This window comes from Amblyomma americanum, chromosome 6, assembly GCF_052857255.1.
Source record: "Amblyomma americanum isolate KBUSLIRL-KWMA chromosome 6, ASM5285725v1, whole genome shotgun sequence".
Taxonomy (NCBI): Eukaryota; Metazoa; Arthropoda; class Arachnida; order Ixodida; family Ixodidae; genus Amblyomma; species Amblyomma americanum.
In genome coordinates this window covers 56,487,365-56,508,619 of record NC_135502.1, presented here as the reverse complement: position 1 = coordinate 56,508,619, position 21,255 = coordinate 56,487,365, and the positions used below count along the sequence as shown (strand labels likewise).

At 48.6% G+C, this 21,255-nt stretch overlaps 7 non-coding genes across 7 annotated transcripts; all 7 read left to right on the top strand.

Moving 5' to 3' along the window:
* The first annotated feature begins 3,951 nt into the window (after positions 1–3,951).
* On the top strand, positions 3,952–4,024 carry TRNAD-GUC (transfer RNA aspartic acid (anticodon GUC)). Its single transcript has one exon. It is a non-coding gene; the product is annotated as a tRNA-Asp (tRNA).
* Positions 4,025–4,179: 155 nt separating this feature from the next.
* TRNAD-GUC (transfer RNA aspartic acid (anticodon GUC)) lies at positions 4,180–4,251 on the top strand. Its single transcript has one exon. It is a non-coding gene; the product is annotated as a tRNA-Asp (tRNA).
* Positions 4,252–4,635: 384 nt separating this feature from the next.
* On the top strand, positions 4,636–4,707 carry TRNAD-GUC (transfer RNA aspartic acid (anticodon GUC)). Its single transcript has one exon. It is a non-coding gene; the product is annotated as a tRNA-Asp (tRNA).
* A 154-nt stretch (positions 4,708–4,861) lies between these two features.
* TRNAD-GUC (transfer RNA aspartic acid (anticodon GUC)) lies at positions 4,862–4,933 on the top strand. Its single transcript has one exon. It is a non-coding gene; the product is annotated as a tRNA-Asp (tRNA).
* A 154-nt stretch (positions 4,934–5,087) lies between these two features.
* TRNAD-GUC (transfer RNA aspartic acid (anticodon GUC)) lies at positions 5,088–5,160 on the top strand. Its single transcript has one exon. It is a non-coding gene; the product is annotated as a tRNA-Asp (tRNA).
* Positions 5,161–5,545: 385 nt separating this feature from the next.
* On the top strand, positions 5,546–5,617 carry TRNAD-GUC (transfer RNA aspartic acid (anticodon GUC)). The gene has a single exon. It is a non-coding gene; the product is annotated as a tRNA-Asp (tRNA).
* Positions 5,618–10,841: 5,224 nt separating this feature from the next.
* Positions 10,842–10,913, top strand: TRNAD-GUC (transfer RNA aspartic acid (anticodon GUC)). Its single transcript has one exon. It is a non-coding gene; the product is annotated as a tRNA-Asp (tRNA).
* The last annotated feature ends 10,342 nt before the right edge of the window (positions 10,914–21,255 follow it).

Genomic DNA, 21,255 nt, shown 5'->3' with positions numbered 1-21,255 from the left:
CTGCTCTCAACAACGAGCTGCTGAATGCATAAAACGCGACACAGACTTTCCTGTTTTGTGAACGACGTGGACAATGATTTGTACCATGCTCCTTGTTTTTGAGCACTACAATCGCCGGCAGACACCGAAGAGAGCAAGGTGGGCTCAGCTCGGCGAGCGGGCTTCAGCTAACCTACGGCAGCCACACGCAGCCAGCCCGCGCCTCCTGACGCATCCACAAGCTCAGCTCAACTTACGTTCTTGCGGCGTTGAGAGAACGCGCCTAACCACCAACGTCGCGACACTCAGGCACTGCTCCACCTAACGTCTCGAGGCACTTAAGCGATTCACCAAGCCGATGACGATGATGATGAATCAGCATTTATTAAGCCCGAAATCGGTGGTGCACGCAGGCACCAGACGGGGTGGTTCCCTAGTTACGGGACCCATATGTTTCCAGCAGCTCCTGGCCCCTGTCCGTCAGTGCGAGCTGAATCGGTAGGGCGGGGCTGGATAACAAGGTCTCCCATTGCTCAAGGGGTTAGGGATTGGGGGTGTTGGCGGGAAGGGGAGGAGGGGGGGGGGGTCTTGAGTTTAGTGCGCTCTGCCAAGACGTGCGGCAGGGTGCCCTTTTCTCGTTTGCAAAAAGGACAGAGCTTATCGTGTTCCGCAGTGTACATGCGTGGAAATCCATCAAAAATGTAAAGCGATTTCAATCGCGAAACATCGTCACCTCACTAGAAGGTCAGGCAGCCGCAGGCCTCGTCTCTGTGTTAAGGCGGATACTCGGGAAAGTTGGTACATCTTAATAAAGAAAAAAAAACAGCGCAGAGTCGCAGGACGAAGAAAGAACACGACGGCACAATGCGCTTCCCCTCTCTGCTTTGTGCGACGACATGGAGTAGAGGACGCCTTTGGGAAGGTACGCTTTTACAGCTATATAGTTGAACCTCGTTATAACGAAGTTGGAGGGGCCCGGCGAATCCTCCGTTATAGCAGCAGCTTCGTTATAGCCCGTGTTGACCGAGCTTCCAGCGGGAATCGTCATTCTTTCGTTATATCCATTATTTAGGTACAAACCGTTTCGTTAAAACGAAGTTCGACTATCTGATTAAAGAATACGTTAGTGAAAGCATGAGTGGCGTAAACTGGATGAATAGGCATGCTCGCAGCTCTTGGCATAAACACCTCTCGACTGCTTTGCATTGGCCGCCGAAAAATCCTTATATAATCATTTCACAGCGGCTCTGCGCTCCAAATGCCTCTTCATACAGTTGTCTGGGTTCCAGGAAAAGGGCCTACGAACTGTGCCAGAAAGCACTGCTCGTCTTTCTGCAGCACATGGCCACAGATCCGGCCTCTCAGACTCCTCGATTCGGCGGCGATTCGATTCAACAGTCTTTTGTAACGCAACCTAGGCCTCATGCGACGTTTCTTGGAATATATTTAGGTAAGATAACACTAACAATGCCGTTGCGCTAGCATTTGTTGTCTCTGGTTGTCTCGCAACTGGACAGCGAAGGTTTCGAGTAGGGGACTTGACCTCCTAACGGCAACAGCAGCCTGCCTACTGATGCAATTTACCCTATACGCAATCATTTCAAAACTTTATGAAAATATTCAGAGCATATTTGAAAACTGATTTAAAGATTTCGACCACCTGGGGATCTTTAACGTGCACTGCCATCGCACAGCACAAGGACGCCTTAGCGTTTCGCCTCCATAAAAACCGCGGCGGCTGCATTTTTATGGAGGCAAAACGTAAAGGCGCCCGTGTGCTGTGCGATGTCAGTGCACGTTAAAGATCCCCAGGTGGTCGAAATTATTCCGGAGCCCTCCACTACGGCACCTCTCTCTTCCTTTCTTCTTTCACTACCTTTTTTATCCCTTCCCTTACGGCTCGGTTCAGGTGTCCAACGATATATGAGACAGATCCTGCGCAATTTCCTTTCCCCAAAAACCAATTATTATTATTATCATTATTTAAAGATTTACAAATGCCACTGTCGTGTGAGGGCATGCACCTGGGAAAAAAAAACGGGAGGGGACACTTAAGCTCCGGTTTGAATATATGAAGCGATTCGGGAATAAAAGAATAAAAGTCGGGCGATATGTTTAAGTTCAAGGATAGAAATCGGGTGATCCAAGGAGTGGACACAGCACGATGAGAAACTTTAGAGACAATAAACTGTTTTGTAGCGATAGCTACATTACGGTAGCATTTCGAGCCTTCAGGGTGGCGGCCAAGCGACACTGTGGCTGCGCTGTAACCCTGTGGCTGCGCTTCAACCTTATGGCTGCGCAGCAACCTTGTGGCTACGCCGCCACGCTGTCACGTGGTGCGGAGCAGCTGCCGGCGGCGCGGCGCCGTGGCTGATGACGTGGTTGGTCACGTGACCAAGTTCCACTCGGCCAGCTGTAGCTATCGCGTCACTCCAGGTTTAACCAGGGCTAAACCACCACCAATTTTTTTTTTAGCCTTTGGCGAGAAACTTTCTCGCAATATTTTTTTCATCTCTGAGACAGGAAAATAGAGTAACTGATACAAGTTGAAGTTCAAATACATATCTGTGCAAACAAAACTATTTTATACATCACTGTAACGCGCTCTGACAAGAAACAAGGGCGCGCGCAGCTAGCGTCGAAGAATTCGTCGCCGCCGTGAACCGCTCGACTTTTTCGCAAGCTTGGAGTGCTTGCAACTGTATGGACGGACGGACGGGTTTACCCTTCGGATGGGGCGGCAGCTTGCTCCACCTAACCTATGATTTTACCCTCGTTCCTTTTTTTCTCTGTATTTTGCTTTGAAAATGTCTAATTTGACTATTTTTTTCCTCTCCAAATTCACCCCTCCCTTGACTTCCTCCGCCAATCTTCTAACCTCCCCTTTGTTAAAGCCACACTTTTTCTAATCCATTCGTCCGCCCTCCCCAGCAAATCCCAGCGCCCTCTCCATATCAGTCGCTGATCCATCGGAAAAGGCGGGACGAACTTTTGCGCACCTCAAAACAAAGTGCTCTATGGTCTCCGTTTCAGTTCTGCACGCAAACCATAATATATCTTCTTAAAATTTGGACCTGTGCATTTTCGTTCTCAAAACCCCTATCGAAGCAACGAACTACCCACGAGTTATCAAATAGGCTCTCTTTATGTCCTGTTTTCGTACCCTATATATACCTACCACTGATATTTCTTACATTATTTCCTTCCACATCTTTCTTTGTTCGTTTTGCTCCGTTTTCACACTAGCATTTTGCTCAGCCCCATCCCTCACCTTTAGGTACTTCGTTCTTAGCTTTCGGGTTCTGTTCGTCCGTTTTGTATTAATAATATTCATGTAGAGATACATGTACACCTTTTTTGCCCACCTTGATTTCTCCATTTCGGTTAGTCTTTGATTATATTTCAGTTTGCTGATTGCCTCTCGATCTTCGAATGGCGCTCAGCCCATGTTTCCCTAGATTCCCTCATTAGGAGTGCCCCAAGTGCAGTCAAGGCTAACCTGCCTACACTTCTTTGACTTCTAGGCTTAATTGCACACTCATACAGGATGGTGAGATGCATCTGAACTCAATGCGCTGCCGAACTTTTATAATAAAGTACGAAATGCGGGACATTTTCGAAGACTTTCGTAACTCTTGCGGGACGCGGGACAATAGCCCTCAATGTGGGGCAGTCTCGCGAGTCGCGGGATCGGTGGTCACCCAAGTGCACACTGAGTTTCTCTGTAATAAGTCAGTAATGTCTGCCACATTTAATCTCTCCTCGTTAGTGTAGTGGCCAGTATCCCCGCCTGTCACGCGGGAGACCAGGGTTCGATTCCCCGACGGGCAGCTCCATTCTTCTTTCTTCTCATTCCTTGCTCTGCGCACAGTGCACACTTATCGCTTAACCGCCATTGCCCTGTTCGGGAGCTGTGCGCCGCGCGTTTCTCCGTGATAAGGTAGCAGTTTGAGGACTAACCCTCACCTCTCCTCGTTAGTATAGTGGCCAGTATCCCCGCCTGTCACGCGGGAGACCGGGGTTTCGATTCCCCGACGGGGAGCTTCTTCATTCTTTACCTCCTTGTCAAGTTATCTTTGTTTTGTTCGCTGTGCACACTGCAACCTTGTGGCTTCACCGTCATTACATGGTCTTCAGAACTGAATGCACAGTGCGTTTCTATGTCATAAGTTGGTGAAGCGTGTTCCCTTCCATCTCTCCTCGTTAGTATAGTGGGCAGTATCCCCGCCTGTCACGCGGGAGACCGGGGTTCGATTCCCCGACGGGGAGGTTTTTGTTTTTTTACCTCCTTGTCAAGTTATCTTTGTTTTGTTCGGTGTGCACACTGCAAACTTGTCGCTTCACCGCCATTACTATGTCTACAGAACTGAATCCATTGTACACAGTGCGTTTCTATGTTATAAGTTGGTGAAGCGTGTTTCTCTCCTCGTTAGTATAGTGGCCAGTATCCCCGCCTGTCACGCGGGAGACCGGGTTTCGCTTCCCCGACGGGGAGGTTTTTTTTTACCTCCTTGTCAAGTTATCTTTGTTTTGTTCGCTGTGCACACTGCAAACTTGTCGCTTCACCGCCATTACTATGTCTACAGAACTGAATCCACTGTGCACAGTGCGTTTCTATGTTATAAGTTGGTGAAGCGTGTTCCCTTCCATCTCTCCTCGTTAGTATAGTGGGCAGTATCCCCACCTGTCATGCGGGAGACCGGGGTTCGATTCCCCGACGGGGAGGTTTTTGTTTTTTTACCTCCTTGTCAAGTTATCTTTGTTTTGTTCGGTGTGAACACTGCAAACTTGTCGCTTCACCGCCATTACTATGTCTACAGAACTGAATCCACTGTGCACAGTTCGTTTCTATGTTATAAGTTGGTGAAGCGTGTTTCTCTCCTCGTTAGTATAGTGGCCAGTATCCCCGCCTGTCACGCGGGAGACCGGGGTTCGATTCCCCGACGGGGAGCTTCTTCATTCTTTACCTCGTTGTCAAGTTATCTTTGTTTTGTTCGCTGTGCACACTGCAAACTTGTCGCTTCACCGCCATTACTATGTGTACAGAACTGAATCCACTGTGCACAGTTCGTTTCTATGTTATAAGTTGGTGAAGCGTGTTTCTCTCCTCGTTAGTATAGTGGCCAGTATCCCCGCCTGTCACGCGGGAGACCGGGGTTTCGATTCCCCGACGGGGAGCTTCTTCATTCTTTACCTCGTTGTCAAGTTATCTTTGTTTTGTTCGCTGTGCACACTGCAAACTTGTCGCTTCACCGCCATTACTATGTCTACAGAACTGAATCCACTGTGCACAGTTCGTTTCTATGTTATAAGTTGGTGAAGCGTGTTTCTCTCCTCGTTAGTATAGTGGCCAGTATCCCCGCCTGTCACGCGGGAGACCGGGTTTCGCTTCCCCGACGGGGAGGTTTTTTTTTTACCTCCTTGTCAAGTTATCTTTGTTTTGTTCGCTGTGCACACTGCAAACTTGTCGCTTCACCGCCATTACTATGTCTACAGAACTGAATCCACTGTGCACAGTGCGTTTCTATGTTATAAGTTGGTGAAGCGTGTTCCCTTCCATCTCTCCTCGTTAGTATAGTGGCCAGTATCCCCGCCTGTCACGCGGGAGACCGGGGTTCGATTCCCCGACGGGGAGGTTTTTGTTTTTTTACCTCCTTGTCAAGTTATCTTTGTTTTGTTCGGTGTGCACACTGCAAACTTGTCGCTTCACCGCCATTACTATGTCTACAGAACTGAATCCATTGTACACAGTGCGTTTCTATGTTATAAGTTGGTGAAGCGTGTTTCTCTCCTCGTTAGTATAGTGGCCAGTATCCCCGCCTGTCACGCGGGAGACCGGGTTTCGCTTCCCCGACGGGGAGGTTTTTTTTTACCTCCTTGTCAAGTTATCTTTGTTTTCTTCGCTGTGCACACTGCAAACTTGTCGCTTCACCGCCATTACTATGTCTACAGAACTGAATCCACTGTGCACAGTGCGTTTCTATGTTATAAGCTGGTGAAGCGTGTTCCCTTCCATCTCTCCTCGTTAGTTTTCCTGCATGCTGACCTTAAGGGTCGCCCGTACCGAGCACCTGACTTCCGTGACGCACTCGCACAGATATTGGATCTCCGGGAAATTTTGTGCATTGGTCAATACCAAATGAGCCACGTGTGGATGGTTACCTGCGAGAGTAGTTCTTCCAAACAGAAGCTTGTTAACAAAGCGGAGTTTCCTGTCAAAGGACTGCGGTGCATGGTGTTTGACCCGGATACTAAGAACGTCAAGGTTAAGCTCCTTTGGCTTCCCCGCTATATGGAACACCGGAGGATTGTGGAAGCATTAGAGCCTTATGGCACGGTCCAGTCTGTGGAGCGTGAAAAGTGGCGGTGCCCAGGGATGGAGCATATGGAAACGGCGAACCGTGAACTCTCCCTCACACTCAAGGATGGAGTGTCAGCTAGCACCATTCCACACACACTTAATGTTTATGGAGTGCAGGCATTAGTCCTTATCCCAGGGAGACCTCCACTGTGCCTCCGATGTAGCCGGGTTGGACATGTCCGGCGCCAGTGTCGCACGCCTCGATGCACTCAGTGCCGACGCTTTGGCCATACTGCGGAGAACTGTGTCTTGAGTTACGCTGACAGGCTGCGTCAAGGCCAGTGGTCACGGGAAGATGACGTGGCATCAGAACACATTATGGATGTGTCTGAGGTTGTGGACGCGACCGGAGAACTAAGTCATGAGCATCGAATAGATGGGGAACAGAAGACTTCAACACCTCAAAACAACACGGAATATGAAGCGACTGGCCATCTAGCATCCACGCCTCCAGGACGAAAACCGCCGGACCCGGGCCCCCCGTGAGTGTTACAGAGACTGCTGTGCTTGCTGCACAGGAACACCTCGTTGCCACAGGTCAACGTCCGGATATGCCTCCTGTGGAGTCAGTCGAGGCGATACAGCCAGTGAATGCTCGCCGATCCTCCTCTGATGCTGATTCTGCTTCGTCGTTGGAGGGTAACGGTGAGACGTGTGTGGCGTCGATCTCTGGCGTGTCAGGTTCTCTGTCGGCTGTCAGTGTGGCAGCGAGTGATGTGCTCCCCTCGGGTTCGTGGGCCGAGGCCTTGGCTGTCTCAGAGGAAGACATGGACAGCACCGCACCTTTGAAACGTCCTGCAGATGCTGACGAGGTGTGTATCGATGGCGCTGACCAGAAGGCACAATGTGTAGAGGCCACGGGAAGGGTTGTGTTAAAGAGGAGGGCGATGTCTGCCCGAGGGGCCGCCAATTTGGCGGCGGGCCACCACATTCCAGGGGATGGCGTTTGTTAAGACTGGCACCAAAATGGCGAGCGTCGCAGCATATCAAGTCGCTACCCTTAACGTTAGGGGTATGCGTAATCGTAGGAGGCAAAAGCAGGTACGGCATCTCTTAAAGAAATGGAGTGTGTGTGTAGCCGCTATCCAGGAAACAAAGTTGTCCTCTGATGAAGAGACAGCAGCTGCTCTTGAGCCTTTTTTGTCGGAATACAGCATTATTGTTAGCCACGCGAGAGGCTTATCCGGAGGTTGTATGCTATTCCTGGCGAACACGCTAGAGATGACAGCCATGTCTTATTGCATAGATGACGAGGGGCGACTTATATGCTGTGATCTCACAATTTCAGGTGTACAGTGGCGGATTATTTGTGTTTATGCCCCCACAAAGCAGCGCGATAGAAGGCTTTTTTTTCAGTCATTAGTTGAACATTTGTGCACGGACCGCAAAATTATATTGTTGGGAGATTTTAATTGCGTTTGTAGGGATGAGGACCGTTCAGTGGTATGTAAGAGATACGACCATAGTGCTGCATTACTTACCGATTTGGTTTCTGAATATAGTCTTGTGGATGTGGGGCAGGAAAAAGGCGACAGTATACATTTCACTTATTTTCAGTTTTCCTCTAATGCTCGCCTTGACAGAATTTACGTTTCTGTTGACGCATTAGCAAGTGTGTTTGGCTACTGGGTGCGGCCCATTTTCTTCAGTGACCACTGTATGGTGTCTCTTCAGATAGGAAAGTACACTCGGCATGTACTTCACCCTCGATGGGAGTTGTGGAAGATGAATAACTGTCTGCTCTCAGACGAAATCTTTCAGCGTGCTGTACCTACTTGTTTGAAGGACGTATGGTCACGTCGTGATCTTTCCATTTTTCAAAAGTGGGACTTGTTTAAACAGGAGATCAAAAACTTGGCAATTGAGGCCTCAGCAAGAATGGTTTCCCTGAGGAGACACCACCTTCGTGAGCTTGGGCGCACCCTAACGGAGCTACATGAGCTAGAGAGGGTAAGCCCGGGTGCCTATCTCGAAGAGATTAATAACGTAAAAGCACAGCTTCAACAATTTGCGACAGACAGATATAAGGGGGCCTTGATACGATCTAGGTCCCGAAGGTTTCTTGATGAGCAACCTTCTCGTCGGGCCCTGAGTGATGAAAGAGAGAATGCTCTTGCGAAGGAAATATTGGAAATTCAGTATGGTGATTGGACATACAGTGATGCGCCTGGTATTCTTGCTGATTTCTTCGACTATTATCGGAAGCTGTTTGGCAGTTGCGAAGATCCAAGTCAGGGTTTCGATTACAGTTCCTTGCTCGGAAACTTCCCTCGACTTGATGATGAGAAGTGCGCTATAGTGAAGGGACCTATCACTTTGGATGAAATTCAATCAGCCATTTCTGCCCTGCAGAGCCAGAAATCTCCTGGGCCAGATGGTATTACTAGCGAATTCTATAAAACATTTTCGCCTTGCCTAGTGCCTGTTTTGATGGAAGTTTTCAAAGCATCTTATGATGTGGGTGTCCTGCCTCCCACTTTTTATTCTGGGCACACAATATTAATTCCCAAAAGCAAAGATACTAATCGGTTGAAAACTGTTGAGGGATATCGTCCAATTTCCCTTTGCAATGTTGATTACAAAATTTTTGCCAAGGTTCTTAGCAGTCGTCTGCAGCTCGTCATTATGGACTTGATAGGTCCGCATCAGGTCTGTGGTATTAGAGGCCGCAGTATTCAAACACATATCCATATTGCACGTTCAGTATTAGAGACAGTATCTGATGAGATAGGCCAAGTAGCTCTGATTCAAATTGACTTGGCTAAGGCGTTTGATAAAGTTCGGCACGATTTCTTGTTCGCGGTCTTGGAGTATGCAAATATTGGTGACGTCTTGCTCAAAGGCATAAGGCTGTGCTATAAGAACTCCTATACAAGGGTTATTGTTAATCAGGAGCTAACGAAACCAGTACCACTAGAAGCATCTGTTCGTCAAGGATGTCCACTGTCTCCATTGTTTGCCCTATATCTGGAACCCCTCTGTCTCAGTATAATTAACAGCGCAGCTATCCGCGGTTTCTCTCTGGCTCAATGTGAAGTTAAAGTTTTAGCTTACGCTGATGATGTCGCCCCCTTTTGTTCTGACAAAAAGAGTGTACTCGAGGCTCTAAACTTGACTAAACAGTTCTGCGATGTATCAGGCGCGGCTCTTAATTTAGAGAAATCCAAAGGCTTTTGGTTGGGTCATTGGGGAACTAGGCCAAGCCAGTTCGGTGGTATATGCTGGAACTGTAGCCCTCTTGAGTACCTAGGCGTTCCGCTGCACCAAGTTCGCAACAGTACAGCCTACTGGGATTCACAAACTGTAACTCTACGGCGGCAAACACAGGCTTGGATGGGTAGGGAACTCTCAGTGTTTGCGAGGGCACAGGTCTGTAACATTTTTTTGTTTGCAAAGCTCGCGTATGTCCTTCAAGTCCTGCATTGTGCGAGGAGGAAGGTGCAAGCAATACATAGAATATTTGCAGCATTCGTTTGGCGCTCTCAATGGGAGCCGATGAGGCGTGACAACTTGTTCCTTCCCTTAGAGGGTGGTGGAGTGGGCCTTGTTCACCTGTTCGTGCATCAACTCGTTTCCCGTTTTTTCTTTTTCAAATCGGCAAACGACCCGTTTCTGGTAGCTGTGCTCATTAGGCGGCTTAGTTTTCATTTGCCTTACTTATTCGCACCGACTGTGCAGGCTCGTGAGGGGACTTTATGGGGATTTCTTAAGGAGGTTGCTGACACTTTCAATTTTCTCACTGTGCGCTTCTCTTTAGATTACCTGTATAGCCTCTCGAGAAAGCAGACGACCCAGGCTCTCACTGAGTCTTTGTTCCCTACACCATTGTATCGGCAGCCTTATCTGGGGTCTTTGGACATCAGTGTTCTAAAGCGTGTTAGGCGGATGTGCGTTCAGGCAGCCGCTAAAACGTTCTTTTTCAAACTACACACAGCGACGCTGCCTGTCAAGACATTTCTTAATGACAAGGGGATGTTTGTACCCTGGAATGTGAATTGTCGTCTGTGTAAAGTGCCTGAGACAATTGATCATTGCTTCATCCTGTGCCGTGATGCCATGTTCTTTTGGGACATACTACAACGAAATCTTAAGAAGGACATTGAAATTACACCATACACTATTCGATTTCTGCCCGTTGACAAAAACTCTGTTGTGCCTTATGACGTGTTTGTGTTGATGGGACTATTCAGTCTTTGGAAAAGCCGTATGATGGACAGACATGCCGAGCCACCAAGATCGTCCAAATCTGTGTTTCGGGAACAGTGTGCGTTGGTGAGGAGTGTATATGCTGCTCGCGACGAACCTCCAAGCTGGCTGCCGTGCCTAGATGCTTGTGTGTGCCTCCCTGAATTTTGATGTTTTGATGGGGATGCAGTGGTGAGTTAGGGCTATGGGGGGCTCATATTAAGCTGCCCGGTAACTTGAGACGCGAACTAGTCTGATTGAAGTTTCCTCCTTTCTACAGAAGTTCTTCCATGCAATAAATAAAAAAAAAATCTCCTCGTTAGTATAGTGGCCAGTATCCCCGCCTGTCACGCGGGAGACCGGGGTTCGATTCCCCGACGGGGAGGTTTTTTTTTTTACCTCCTTGTCAAGTTATCTTTGTTTTGTTCCCTGTGCACACTGCAAACTTGTCGCTTCACCGCCATTACTATGTCTACAGAACTGAATCCACTGTGCACAGTGCGTTTCTATGTTATAAGTTGGTGAAGCGGGCTCCCTTCCATCTCTCCTCGTTAGTATAGTGGCCAGTATCCCCGCCTGTCACACGGGAGACCGGGGTTCGATTCCCCGACGGGGAGGTTTTTTTTTTACCTCCTTGTCAAGTTATCTTTGTTTTGTTCGCTGTGCATACTGCAACCTTGTGGCTTCACCGTCATTACAAGATCTTCAGAACTGAATGCACAGTGCGTTTCTCTGTTATAAGTTGGTGAAGTGTGTTCCCTTCCATCTCTTCTCGTCAGTATAGTGGTGGATTCGACTTCCGGCCCCCGAGCGTGACGGACGTGCGATGACGGGCTCCGTTGGAGCAGCTACAGCGGCCATGTGTGGCCGCGGAAACAGAGCTTTTGCTTCGGATGAAGAATATCAGGTGATTCTGCCTACCCTTCCTACAGGACGTGTTTTGTTAAACACAGTTTTTTTGAACGCTGACGTGCGGGCCCGTCCTTATCGGGTCGAAGATTTCAGGGATGCGCTGGCTCAGCTGATGCTGCTCCCCGAGGTTATCGCCTCGGGGGCGTATCGCATGAGCCATGTATGGGCTGTTACTTTCGCGAGTGCTGAGGCGGTGACGAAAATTCTTTCTGCCGGCGAATTTAAAGTCAAGGACCTCCGCTGTCTCGTCATCGACCCGGAAAACCAGGACGTCCGCGACAAACTTCACTGGTTGCTGCACAACGTGCCCGACGAAGACGTGAGGGTAGCCTTTGCTCCGTACGGCAAGGTGAGCGAAGTCACCAAGGAACGGTGGCGCGTCCAGGGTGTCGCCAGCAAGGGGTCGACGACACGCTTGGTTTCATTGCAAATTAATCCTGGCGTGAAGCTGGAAGGCCTCCCTTATGAAGTCAGGGTTGGCGGTGAGCTGGCTCTCGTGGTTGTGCCGGGCAGAGCTCCGCTGTGTCTGCGCTGCCACGGTACTGGGCACATTCGCCGTGAGTGAAGGTTCCACGATGCGGCGCCTGTCGTCGCTACGGCACGAAGAAAGCAGCTGCGTACGCACGTACGCGAGTGCTGCCGTCCTAGTCAACACTGACATTTCGTCCGAACTTGTCATGGACGAGGCTGACGCGGAAGATGCTGCAGCAGAGGCAGGGGACAGGGTGGAGAAGAAGGCCCCAGCTGTGCCCCCTCCGGAAATATCCACAAAAGTAGAGGAGCCCAGCAGTAAGCGGCAGCAACAGGTAGCACAGCCTGCAGAAGTCAAGGCGCCAACGGACGAAGTCTTGAGCAGTGGGGCGTCAGCTCCCGTCGTTCCCCAGCATGGTGACAGCATGGAAGTGTCACATGCATCAACCAGCAACCAAGCAGGGAAGCGACCGCACGAGCACAGTGCGAATGGAGAGCCCAATGTGAGCCAAGGCGACGAGCCACCGCAGAAGACTGTTGGTGTCAGGCGGCCGACGTTTAAACCGCTGCCGAATGTATGTACAGGCCGATCAACGAGCGGCGGCGAAGCCGCCGCCTTAGTTGGAGTGAGTGCCCCGTGAGTGGTTTCTGTGGGCGTGAGATGGCCTTTTTCGGTGACGGACTGCATGGGCTGATTTTCCAGTCCATACGCAAGAGGCACTTGTGCAAAAGACGTTGGATTACCGCCACCGCACCCATCGAACACCTTAGACTAGGCAAGTCACCCGCACCGCCGCCTTGTGTCCCGAGGTATGCACCATATGGCTCCTGTACCTAAACTATATGGCTTCTACACCTATTAGAGCGTTGCGCATTGCAACAATTAATGTCGGGACTACTGGCTTCCAAGAAGCGTCAGTACCAACTAAGCCGGCTGTTCGTTGATAATGACCTAGACATAATAGCCGTACAGGAGACGAAAGTCGAAAGAAAGGAACAGGCCCGTATGGTGCAGCCTTTTACGGTACGTTACAATGTTTGTGTGTGCCATTCTTCTGGCACATCGGGCGGTTGTGCTCTTTTTATTAGGAATTCTGTGGGGATTGTCGAGCAGAATTTAACTGTGTGTCAAACTGGCCGTTTGGTTGTAGTTAATGTTTTTTATTGCAATTTGGTATGGAGGGTCATATGCGTGTATGCCCCTAACAGGGAGAACGAGCTCAATGAATTTTTTGAGCGCCTTGAACAATATATGTGCTGTGAGCGGTTAATTGTGCTTTTGGGCGACTTTAATTGCATTTGTAAAGCAGAGGATAGAATTACAAAAAGACTCCTTCGTGACAAAAGTGCGGAATTGTTGAATTCGATTGTGCAAGAAAATGGTTTAAATGATGTTGCTGAAGTTCTTTGGGTAGCGCCGCATTTTACTCACTTCCAGGGTGAAAGTCACGCGAGACTTGGCAGAGCGTATGTGTCGCTTGATCTGATTCCTTTGTGCAATAGCTACGAGGTGAAACACATGTCATTTACCGACCACAGCTTAGTTACGTTTACCCTGGGGAAAAAAGACAAGAAATCTCGTTTCTCGTGGGACCTGCGGAAGTTTAACACACAGTTACTCGAGGATGAACGCTTTGGCATTAAAGTTAATGAATGCATTAAAGCATTGCTATCAGCAGAGCCTGGGAACTGGGTAATTAGGTGGGAAGATTTCAAACAGCAAGTGAAAATAAACGCGATTGAAAGGGCAAGCATTATATGCCACGATAAACGTGTTAAAGAAAAAGAACTATATTGCCAACTTGACTTGCTCGTAAGCCTGGAAAGTTCCCAGCCGGGAAGATTTAAGAAATAAGAGATACAAAAAGTAAACTTGATATTATCGAAAAAGACAAGTATACAGCTGCCATAATACGGGCCCGTGCTGAACGTCTCCGGTTTGACCAAGTACCTACTAAACGCTCGCTTAGTGACGAAAAGAAGTACGCGACTCAGAACGAAGTAAGACAAATCAGGTACAGAAACGAGGTAACGAATGATAGCAAAGTGATTCAGTTGGCGTTTGTTGAGCAGTATCGGGAATTGCTTGGGCGGCGACGGCTTGAAGAAGAGGGGTTTGCAAACACGTTCTTGTCCCGTATGCCAAAACTAGGAGACGAAATAAAACAAGGGCTGGAGGTACCAATCAGCGTAAGCGAAGTGGGAAGAGCAATCGAAGAGCTGAGTGCCGGAAAATCTCCCGGTCCTGACGGCCTAGGTAGTGATTTTTATAAGAAGTTCAAAGCCGAACTCACCCAAGCTCTCCACTGCGTCTTCACCGAAATTTATGAAACAAAGAAAATGCCACCATCATTTAAAACAGCACACGTGGTTTTAATACCCAAGTGTGAGGATCAGGCTAAACTGCTGTCCGTTGGGGCTTATCGGCCGATAAGCCTAACCAACGTTGACTATAAAGTGTTTATGAAGATTCTTGCCAACAAACTGCAAAAGGTTATAAAGGAACTTGTAGGGCCCCACCAAACGTGCGGTATTAAAGGTCGCACCATTGTAACAAATGTGCACATTGCTAGAACTGTTCTTGAATGCTGCGATGCCTTCGGGGGCCGAGTTGCCATGATGCAGCTTGACCTTGCAAAGGCCTTCGATCGAGTGTCGCACGACATTCTTTTCGCCATTCTAGAATATGCCAACGTAGGCTCTGTGATAATACAAGGTGTACAGATGGCGTACGAAAACTGTGTTACACGAATTATAGTGAACAAACAGCTGACTGAACCTGTGCCGGTGTGTTCTTTGGTCAGGCAGGGTTGCCCGCTCTCGCCTCTGCTCTTTGCGATCTACCTTGAGCCTTTTCTGTTATCACTGTTACACAATGATGGGATCTGCGGTTTCACTCTTCTGTCGGCGCAAGTAAAAGTGCTTGCTTACGCTGATGATATTGCTGTTTTTTGCGCGGATCAAGAAAGCGTTAAAGAACGTGTGAAAGTTGCGGGGGAATATTGCAAAAAGACTGGGTCCTAAATTAACTGGGATAAATGCCTAGGTTTTTGGCACAGTGATTGGGACAGCACACCTGCCGTGTTTGCTAACACGAAATGGACGACCTCCCCTGCGAAGTACTTGAGGGTACCCTTGGAGCTATAAAAGCAGTACGGAGTTGTGGGGTGAGATAACGCAGAGTGCAAGGAAAAAAGCGGATGGCTGGAAAGGACGTGACCTTTCTGTTTTCGCGCGCGCAAGAGTGTGCAATGTATTTTTAATAGCCAGAATTTGGTATTTATTGCAGTTCGTGCTCAATACCCAAGCAAAGCTGCATAGAGTGTCTGCTGTCTTTATTTGAAGCTCAAACTGGGAGCGAACAAGTCGAGTTAATCTGTTCCTTCCAGTCAAAAGCGGCGGCCTTGGTCTTTCTAATTTGTTTCTGAAACAAGTTGTTTCAAGATTTTTGTTTCTACGTGATCAAACCGATCCTTTGTTGCGCACAATGTTGCAGGTGCGCTTAGGCAACGTGTTGCCGGAATTTGTTGTGTCCAGTTACCCGGCCACGAATCGTGCTGTAACAGGTTTTTTGCGTGAAGTTGTGGCAGCCTTTCGCACTTTGAGCGCTCACTTTTCTACACAGTATCTATCTGCTGTACCCAGGAAAAAACTGTACAAAGATTTGCTAGATATATTTATACCTGCTCCCTTATACCGTTCCTTTTGCTGCGGAGGCCCAGGCAAAGATGTGCTAAAGCGAGTTAAGAAGATGCCGGTAAGACCGACTGTCAAGTCCTTTTTCTTTAAACTTCATACCGGTACCCTTCCGGTGAAAACATGGCTAAACGATAAAGGCATTTTTGTGCCCTGGACCACCGACTGCATACTCTGCAAAAAACCCGAGACCATCGAACATGTGTTTATCGACTGCTGGGACCCGGTTTTCCACTGGGACATCTTGCAAAGAACATTGAAGAAAGAACTACCTGTAACTCCTTATGGCATCCGGTTTCTACCTATAGAAAGTGAGGAGGTTCCTTACGACATGTTTGTGCTACTGGGCCTCCACAGCATCTGGAAAACGAGAATGGCGGCCAGGCACGCCGACGCAAATGTGCGACCAGTGAGGGAAAACTTTATAGAAAGTGCAGTTTTCCTGAGAGACGTTCTCCGCAGTCAACCCCAGCCGCCGGACTGGGTGGCAGTTATGAACTGATTGATATGAAAATGTTTTAACCCATTGTCTCGGCCAAAGTGTGGCTAGAGATTTTTATTCCTGCGTATGTATTGTTCACCGGCAATAAAGAAAAAAAAAACTCCTCGTTAGTATAGTGGCCAGTATCCCCGCCTGTCACGCGGGAGACCGGGGTTCGATTTCCGACGGGGAGCCTTTTTTTTACCTCCTTGTCAAGTTATTTTTGTTCGCTGTGCACACTGCAAACTTGTGGCTTCACTTTTTTTTCTTTATTGCCTGATTTTCCACACGACACAGATGCAAAACACGAAGGAATAAATCACGTCAGCTTTTCTCCAGCTGCCGTGAATTGGCTAAAATTTCCTTAAAGCGGCCAAATTATCAAAAAGGCTAATCCAGTCAGGCGAATTGGGCTGGGCCCGATACACTTCTCTCATATACACAGCACACTCTATAAAAGTTTCTCGCACAGATCGTCTGTTTACGTCTGCGTGCCGCACCTGCATTCTCGTTCTCCACAAACTGTGAATACCCAAGAGCATTATTAGGTCGTATAAGGTATACCTGCTGTGCTTTCTGTAGGTAGAAACCTTATTCTATACTGATCTATGGGGAGTTCTTTTTTAATTGTACGCTGGAGGACGTCCCAGTGAAATATTGGGTCCCAGCAGTCTATAAAAGCGTGTTGTAGGGTTTCCGGCTTCCTACAGAGTAAACAATTTGTTGTCCACGGCACATATATTCCCTTTTCATCAAGCCAAGTTTTCTCAGGAAGTGTCCCGGTGTGCAATTTGAAGAAAAAGGTTTTAAGAGATGGTTTAACGGGCATATTTTTCACTCTCTTCAGAACATCATGCCCAGGACCTCCAAGGTATGGTGGGCGGTAAACGGATATTGGCATCAGTGTGCCAACTAGGTATTTCTATAGTTTTTTCCTAGACACCGTAGCAAGGTACTCCATCACAAATCGCACGTGCAACAGTTGGTACGCAAGCACAACCTCGCGCAAGCACCCAGTAACAGCACAATGATCCTTGAGCAGTCGACACAATGAAATCTGGGATATGCTTCCACAGGCGAAGTTGCATGACGGTCCGTATAAAGGCATGATTTTGGTCACGTAGGTACATATATAAATCGCGACACAACCTGGCGTAGTAATAAATGTGCCAGCCAAGGCCCCCGCTTTTCACAGGGCGGAACAAATTGCATCGACTGGACTTTTCCCACGTTGAAGCCCAAATGAAAACAGCAAACACAAAGTGAATTTTCTGCACATTGACTCTTGACATGCACAAAACGCTCATAACATACCAAATTTTGGAGACCAGAAAGATGTTGCAGACAGTGGCACGTGAAAAGACTGACAATTGCCTGCCCTGCCATCCATTCCCTTTTTCTTTTGCCCGATTCGTTTGCTCAATCCAGTAAGGCTCGGGTTCTCAGTAACTGTCAAGGGGCACTCCTAAATATTTCCGTGGGCCCACCGACCACTGCGTTTGAGCAAAAAGCTCAGTCGTGGAATCCCAGTATCCATGCCAAAATCCGGAACTCTTATCCCAGTTTATTTCACTAACGGTCTGTCTGCAATATTTTTCTGCAACTGCAACGACTTCTCGGACACTGTCTCTATCGGAGCAAAACACAGCAATATCATCAGCGTAAGCAAGTACTTTCGCTTCTGTTTACTCTAGCCTGTAGCCGACAATCCTATTGCTATTTAAAAGCGCCAGGCAGAACGGTTCAAGATAAAGGGCAAAAATTAGAGGCGAGAGCGGACACTCCTGCCGCACTGAAGAATGCACATGCACAGGTTCCGTGAGGTCACTGTTCACCGTGACAAGTGTGGTGCAGTCAGCATACGTCATATTCACGCTTTCGGCTATTACATCACCGACATCTTAGTGTTCAAGTATGCAGGAAAGTATGTCATGCGATACGCGATCAAACGCTTTCGCCAGGTCAAGGTGAATCATGGCAATGCGGCCTGAAGAAGCGTCACAGCACTCTAAGACATTTCGAGCGTCATGAATATTGGTGGCAATCGTCCATCCTTTAATTCCGCAGGATTGGTGCGGTCCGACAACTAGTTTTACAACAGTTTGCAATCGTTTCGCCAGTATCTTCGTGGAAGTTTTGTAATCGACATTGGTAAGGCTTATCGGACGGTAAGACCCCATCGACAATCTCATCTGCGGGTCATCTGTTTTTGGGATGAGCACAGTGTAAGACGTGCGGAACGAAGGAGGGGCACGCCTCGTTTCATAGACCTCAGCGAATACCTCCAGAAGGAATTGACCAATCATGCTCCTATAGACTTTGTAAAAAGCCGCGCCGAGGCCATCAGGCCCGGGTGATTTTCCAACTACCAGGTCATCGATTGCGCATTCGACCTCCCCAATAGTGATAGGTTCTTCGAGGCGCTCTATAACATCATCTTCAAGCCTCGGCATCAATTGCAAAAAATCTTGTTCAAAATCGTTTTTTGTTTCGCTCTTGAGAGCAAACAACTCCTGAAAATACTTTAAAGGCTGCGTGAATTTTTTCTTTTTCATTTGTTACCTCATTATTGTACATGATCTGCTTAACTTCTTTGCTGCATGCGTGCCTTTTTTCGTTGGCTAGGGCCCGTTTTGTCGGCGCTTCGCCTGCCCAGAGTGTTTCGGCCCTCGCTCTAATCACCGCGGCTCTATACTTGTCATTGCTGATATGGTCGAGCTTGCGTTTAACTTCCCGTATTTCTTTCGTGAAGCGGCCTGGTTGATCAGATTACAGTCCAATAAGGTACTCAAATTCATCACATAATTCTTTGTCTTGTTTCCTCTCGTTGTACTTGGCTACAGAACTCATCTCAATAGCTTTTATTTTTACTTTTTGTTTAAATTTTTCCCATTCCTTGCTGTAATTTGACGTGGCGACCAGCTACTTTTCAATTTCCTCCGCCACGAATATTTCGAAAGCTTCGTCGTCCAGGAGTTCAGTTTTCAGGTCTGCCAGTTAAAGCGTGCCTTCCTCTCCTCATTCCCTAATGTGGTTATTACAAAGCAGTGGTCACTAAAATGTACCGGCTTAACGTCGTAGCCGGTGCACAGTGCCGCTATCTCCAAAGAAACATACACCCTATCCAGTGTAGCGTTACTTCCCCGCTGAAGTGCGTGAACTGTGGGCGCACACCGTCCGTCATAACGTTACCTAGATCCTCTAGGTTATTTTCTGACTCCAATATGTTCCACACTTTAGCACTTTTGTCACGCACAATGTGACAGTTCGCTCTGTCTTCCGTCTTGCAAACACAGTTAAAGTCACCTAACAAAATAATCATTTTTTCACAGCTCAAATAAATGCCGAGCTCTTCGAAAAAAATTTTACGTTCGCGTTCAACATTTGGAGCATAAACACATACAGCACGCCAGCACTTATCAGAAAAAGAGAAATCAACAACAAGTAGCCGCCCGCTTTGACAGGCCGTGACAGACTCTACGATTATTCCCAAATTATTTCTTATAAACAAAGCACAACCACCAGACAAACCGCTGGAGTAGAATACGCATACATCATACTGAGCTAGGAATGGTTCCACCATTCTGTCCGTTTGCTCCTCGCTTTCCAACTTTGTTTCCTGGACTGCCACCAAATAAAGCTCATTTTCAAGGAAGAGGCGGCTAAGTTGGCACTGCCTTCTCCTCGCACCCAGTCCCCGCACGTTCAGTGTGGCAATCCGCAGAGGAGATCGTAGTTTAGAAGCCGTAATTTGAAGTTAGCTGCCAGAAAGAAAAAAAAACACCGGGCACACCTAGCTCGTACTGACGACTCGATGACAATGTTAGCATATACGTGCGTGTCCTTCCTTCTGCCATCTTTGAGGAAGAATCGATCTGTCGTCAGCACAGCACAACTTCTGTCGTACCACATTGCCGGACACAAGTAGGGCACTACGACGGCGGTTTAGGCGCTGGCCGTGGTTCGGCCGGTATATTCGGCCGCGGTTTGAACGACGGCCGCCTAACCGCGGTCGCCTTTGAGGGCGCTTGGCAGTCTGGTTGCTCACGCCATCCTCGCCTACTTCCATGTTGTCGTGCTGTTGGCTCTGGGTGATCACCGGCACATTATTGGTATCACTTACAGTCTCCTTTGAGCTGACAGAATTATCCGCCCCCGAAGCCTGTGCCCTCGGCGCCTCGACTAGCTTCTCCTTCAACTCTGTGGTAGGCTCGAGAGGCGGAGCTGGCGATACCACTTTCGAGGCCTTGTTCCCTGCAGTCATCGCGACTTCTTCGGCATCCGCTTCATCCATGGACAGCTCGGATGTATCCTCACCGCTCACCACTCCTACGGCATTGGCGTACGTACGTAAGCACTGCTCCTCGGTGTGCCCAGAGAGGCGACAGGTGTTGCAACGCGGCACATGGCAGTCACGGCGTATGTGGCCCTGACTGCGACAACGGAGGCACATTGGTTGTCTGCCTGCCACGACGACGAGTGCCAGCTCACCCGCGATGCTGATTTGATGCGGAAGGTCCTCCAGCTTGGTCCCAGTCTTCAGAATCACCGTGACCAAGCGTGTCGTTGATCCCTTGTCGGAAATTCCTTGCACTCGCCATCGCTCCTTGATCACTTCGGTGACCTTGCCATACGGAGTGAAAGCCACCCGAACATCTTCGTCGGGAACCGTGTGAAGGAGCCAGTCCACCTTTATGCGTGTTCCTTGGTTGGCCGGATCGATGACAACGCAGCGGCGTTGCTTCACCTTCACTTCGCCAAGGCTCACCGTTTTAGTCGCTACCGCATCCTTGAAGGTCACCGCCCATACGTGACTCATTCGATACGCCCCTAGCGCCAAAACGTCAGCGAGCATCGACTGACGCGCAAGCATATTTCGGAAATCTTCGACTCGGTATGGGCGAGCCTGGGTATCCGCGTGCAGAAAAACAGTATTTAAAGCTAAACGACCGGTTGGCAAAGTAGGCAAAATCACCTGATATTCTTCCGTAGCAGGCACCTGGTTTCCGCTGCCGCACGTGGCCGCTTCAGCCGCTGCAACGGAGCCCATGATCGCACGTCCGTCACGCTCGGTGGCCGGAAGTCGAATCTGCTCAACTTGTGGCTCCACCATCATTACTACGTCTTCAGAACATAGTGCATAGTGCGTTTCCCTGTTATAAGTTGG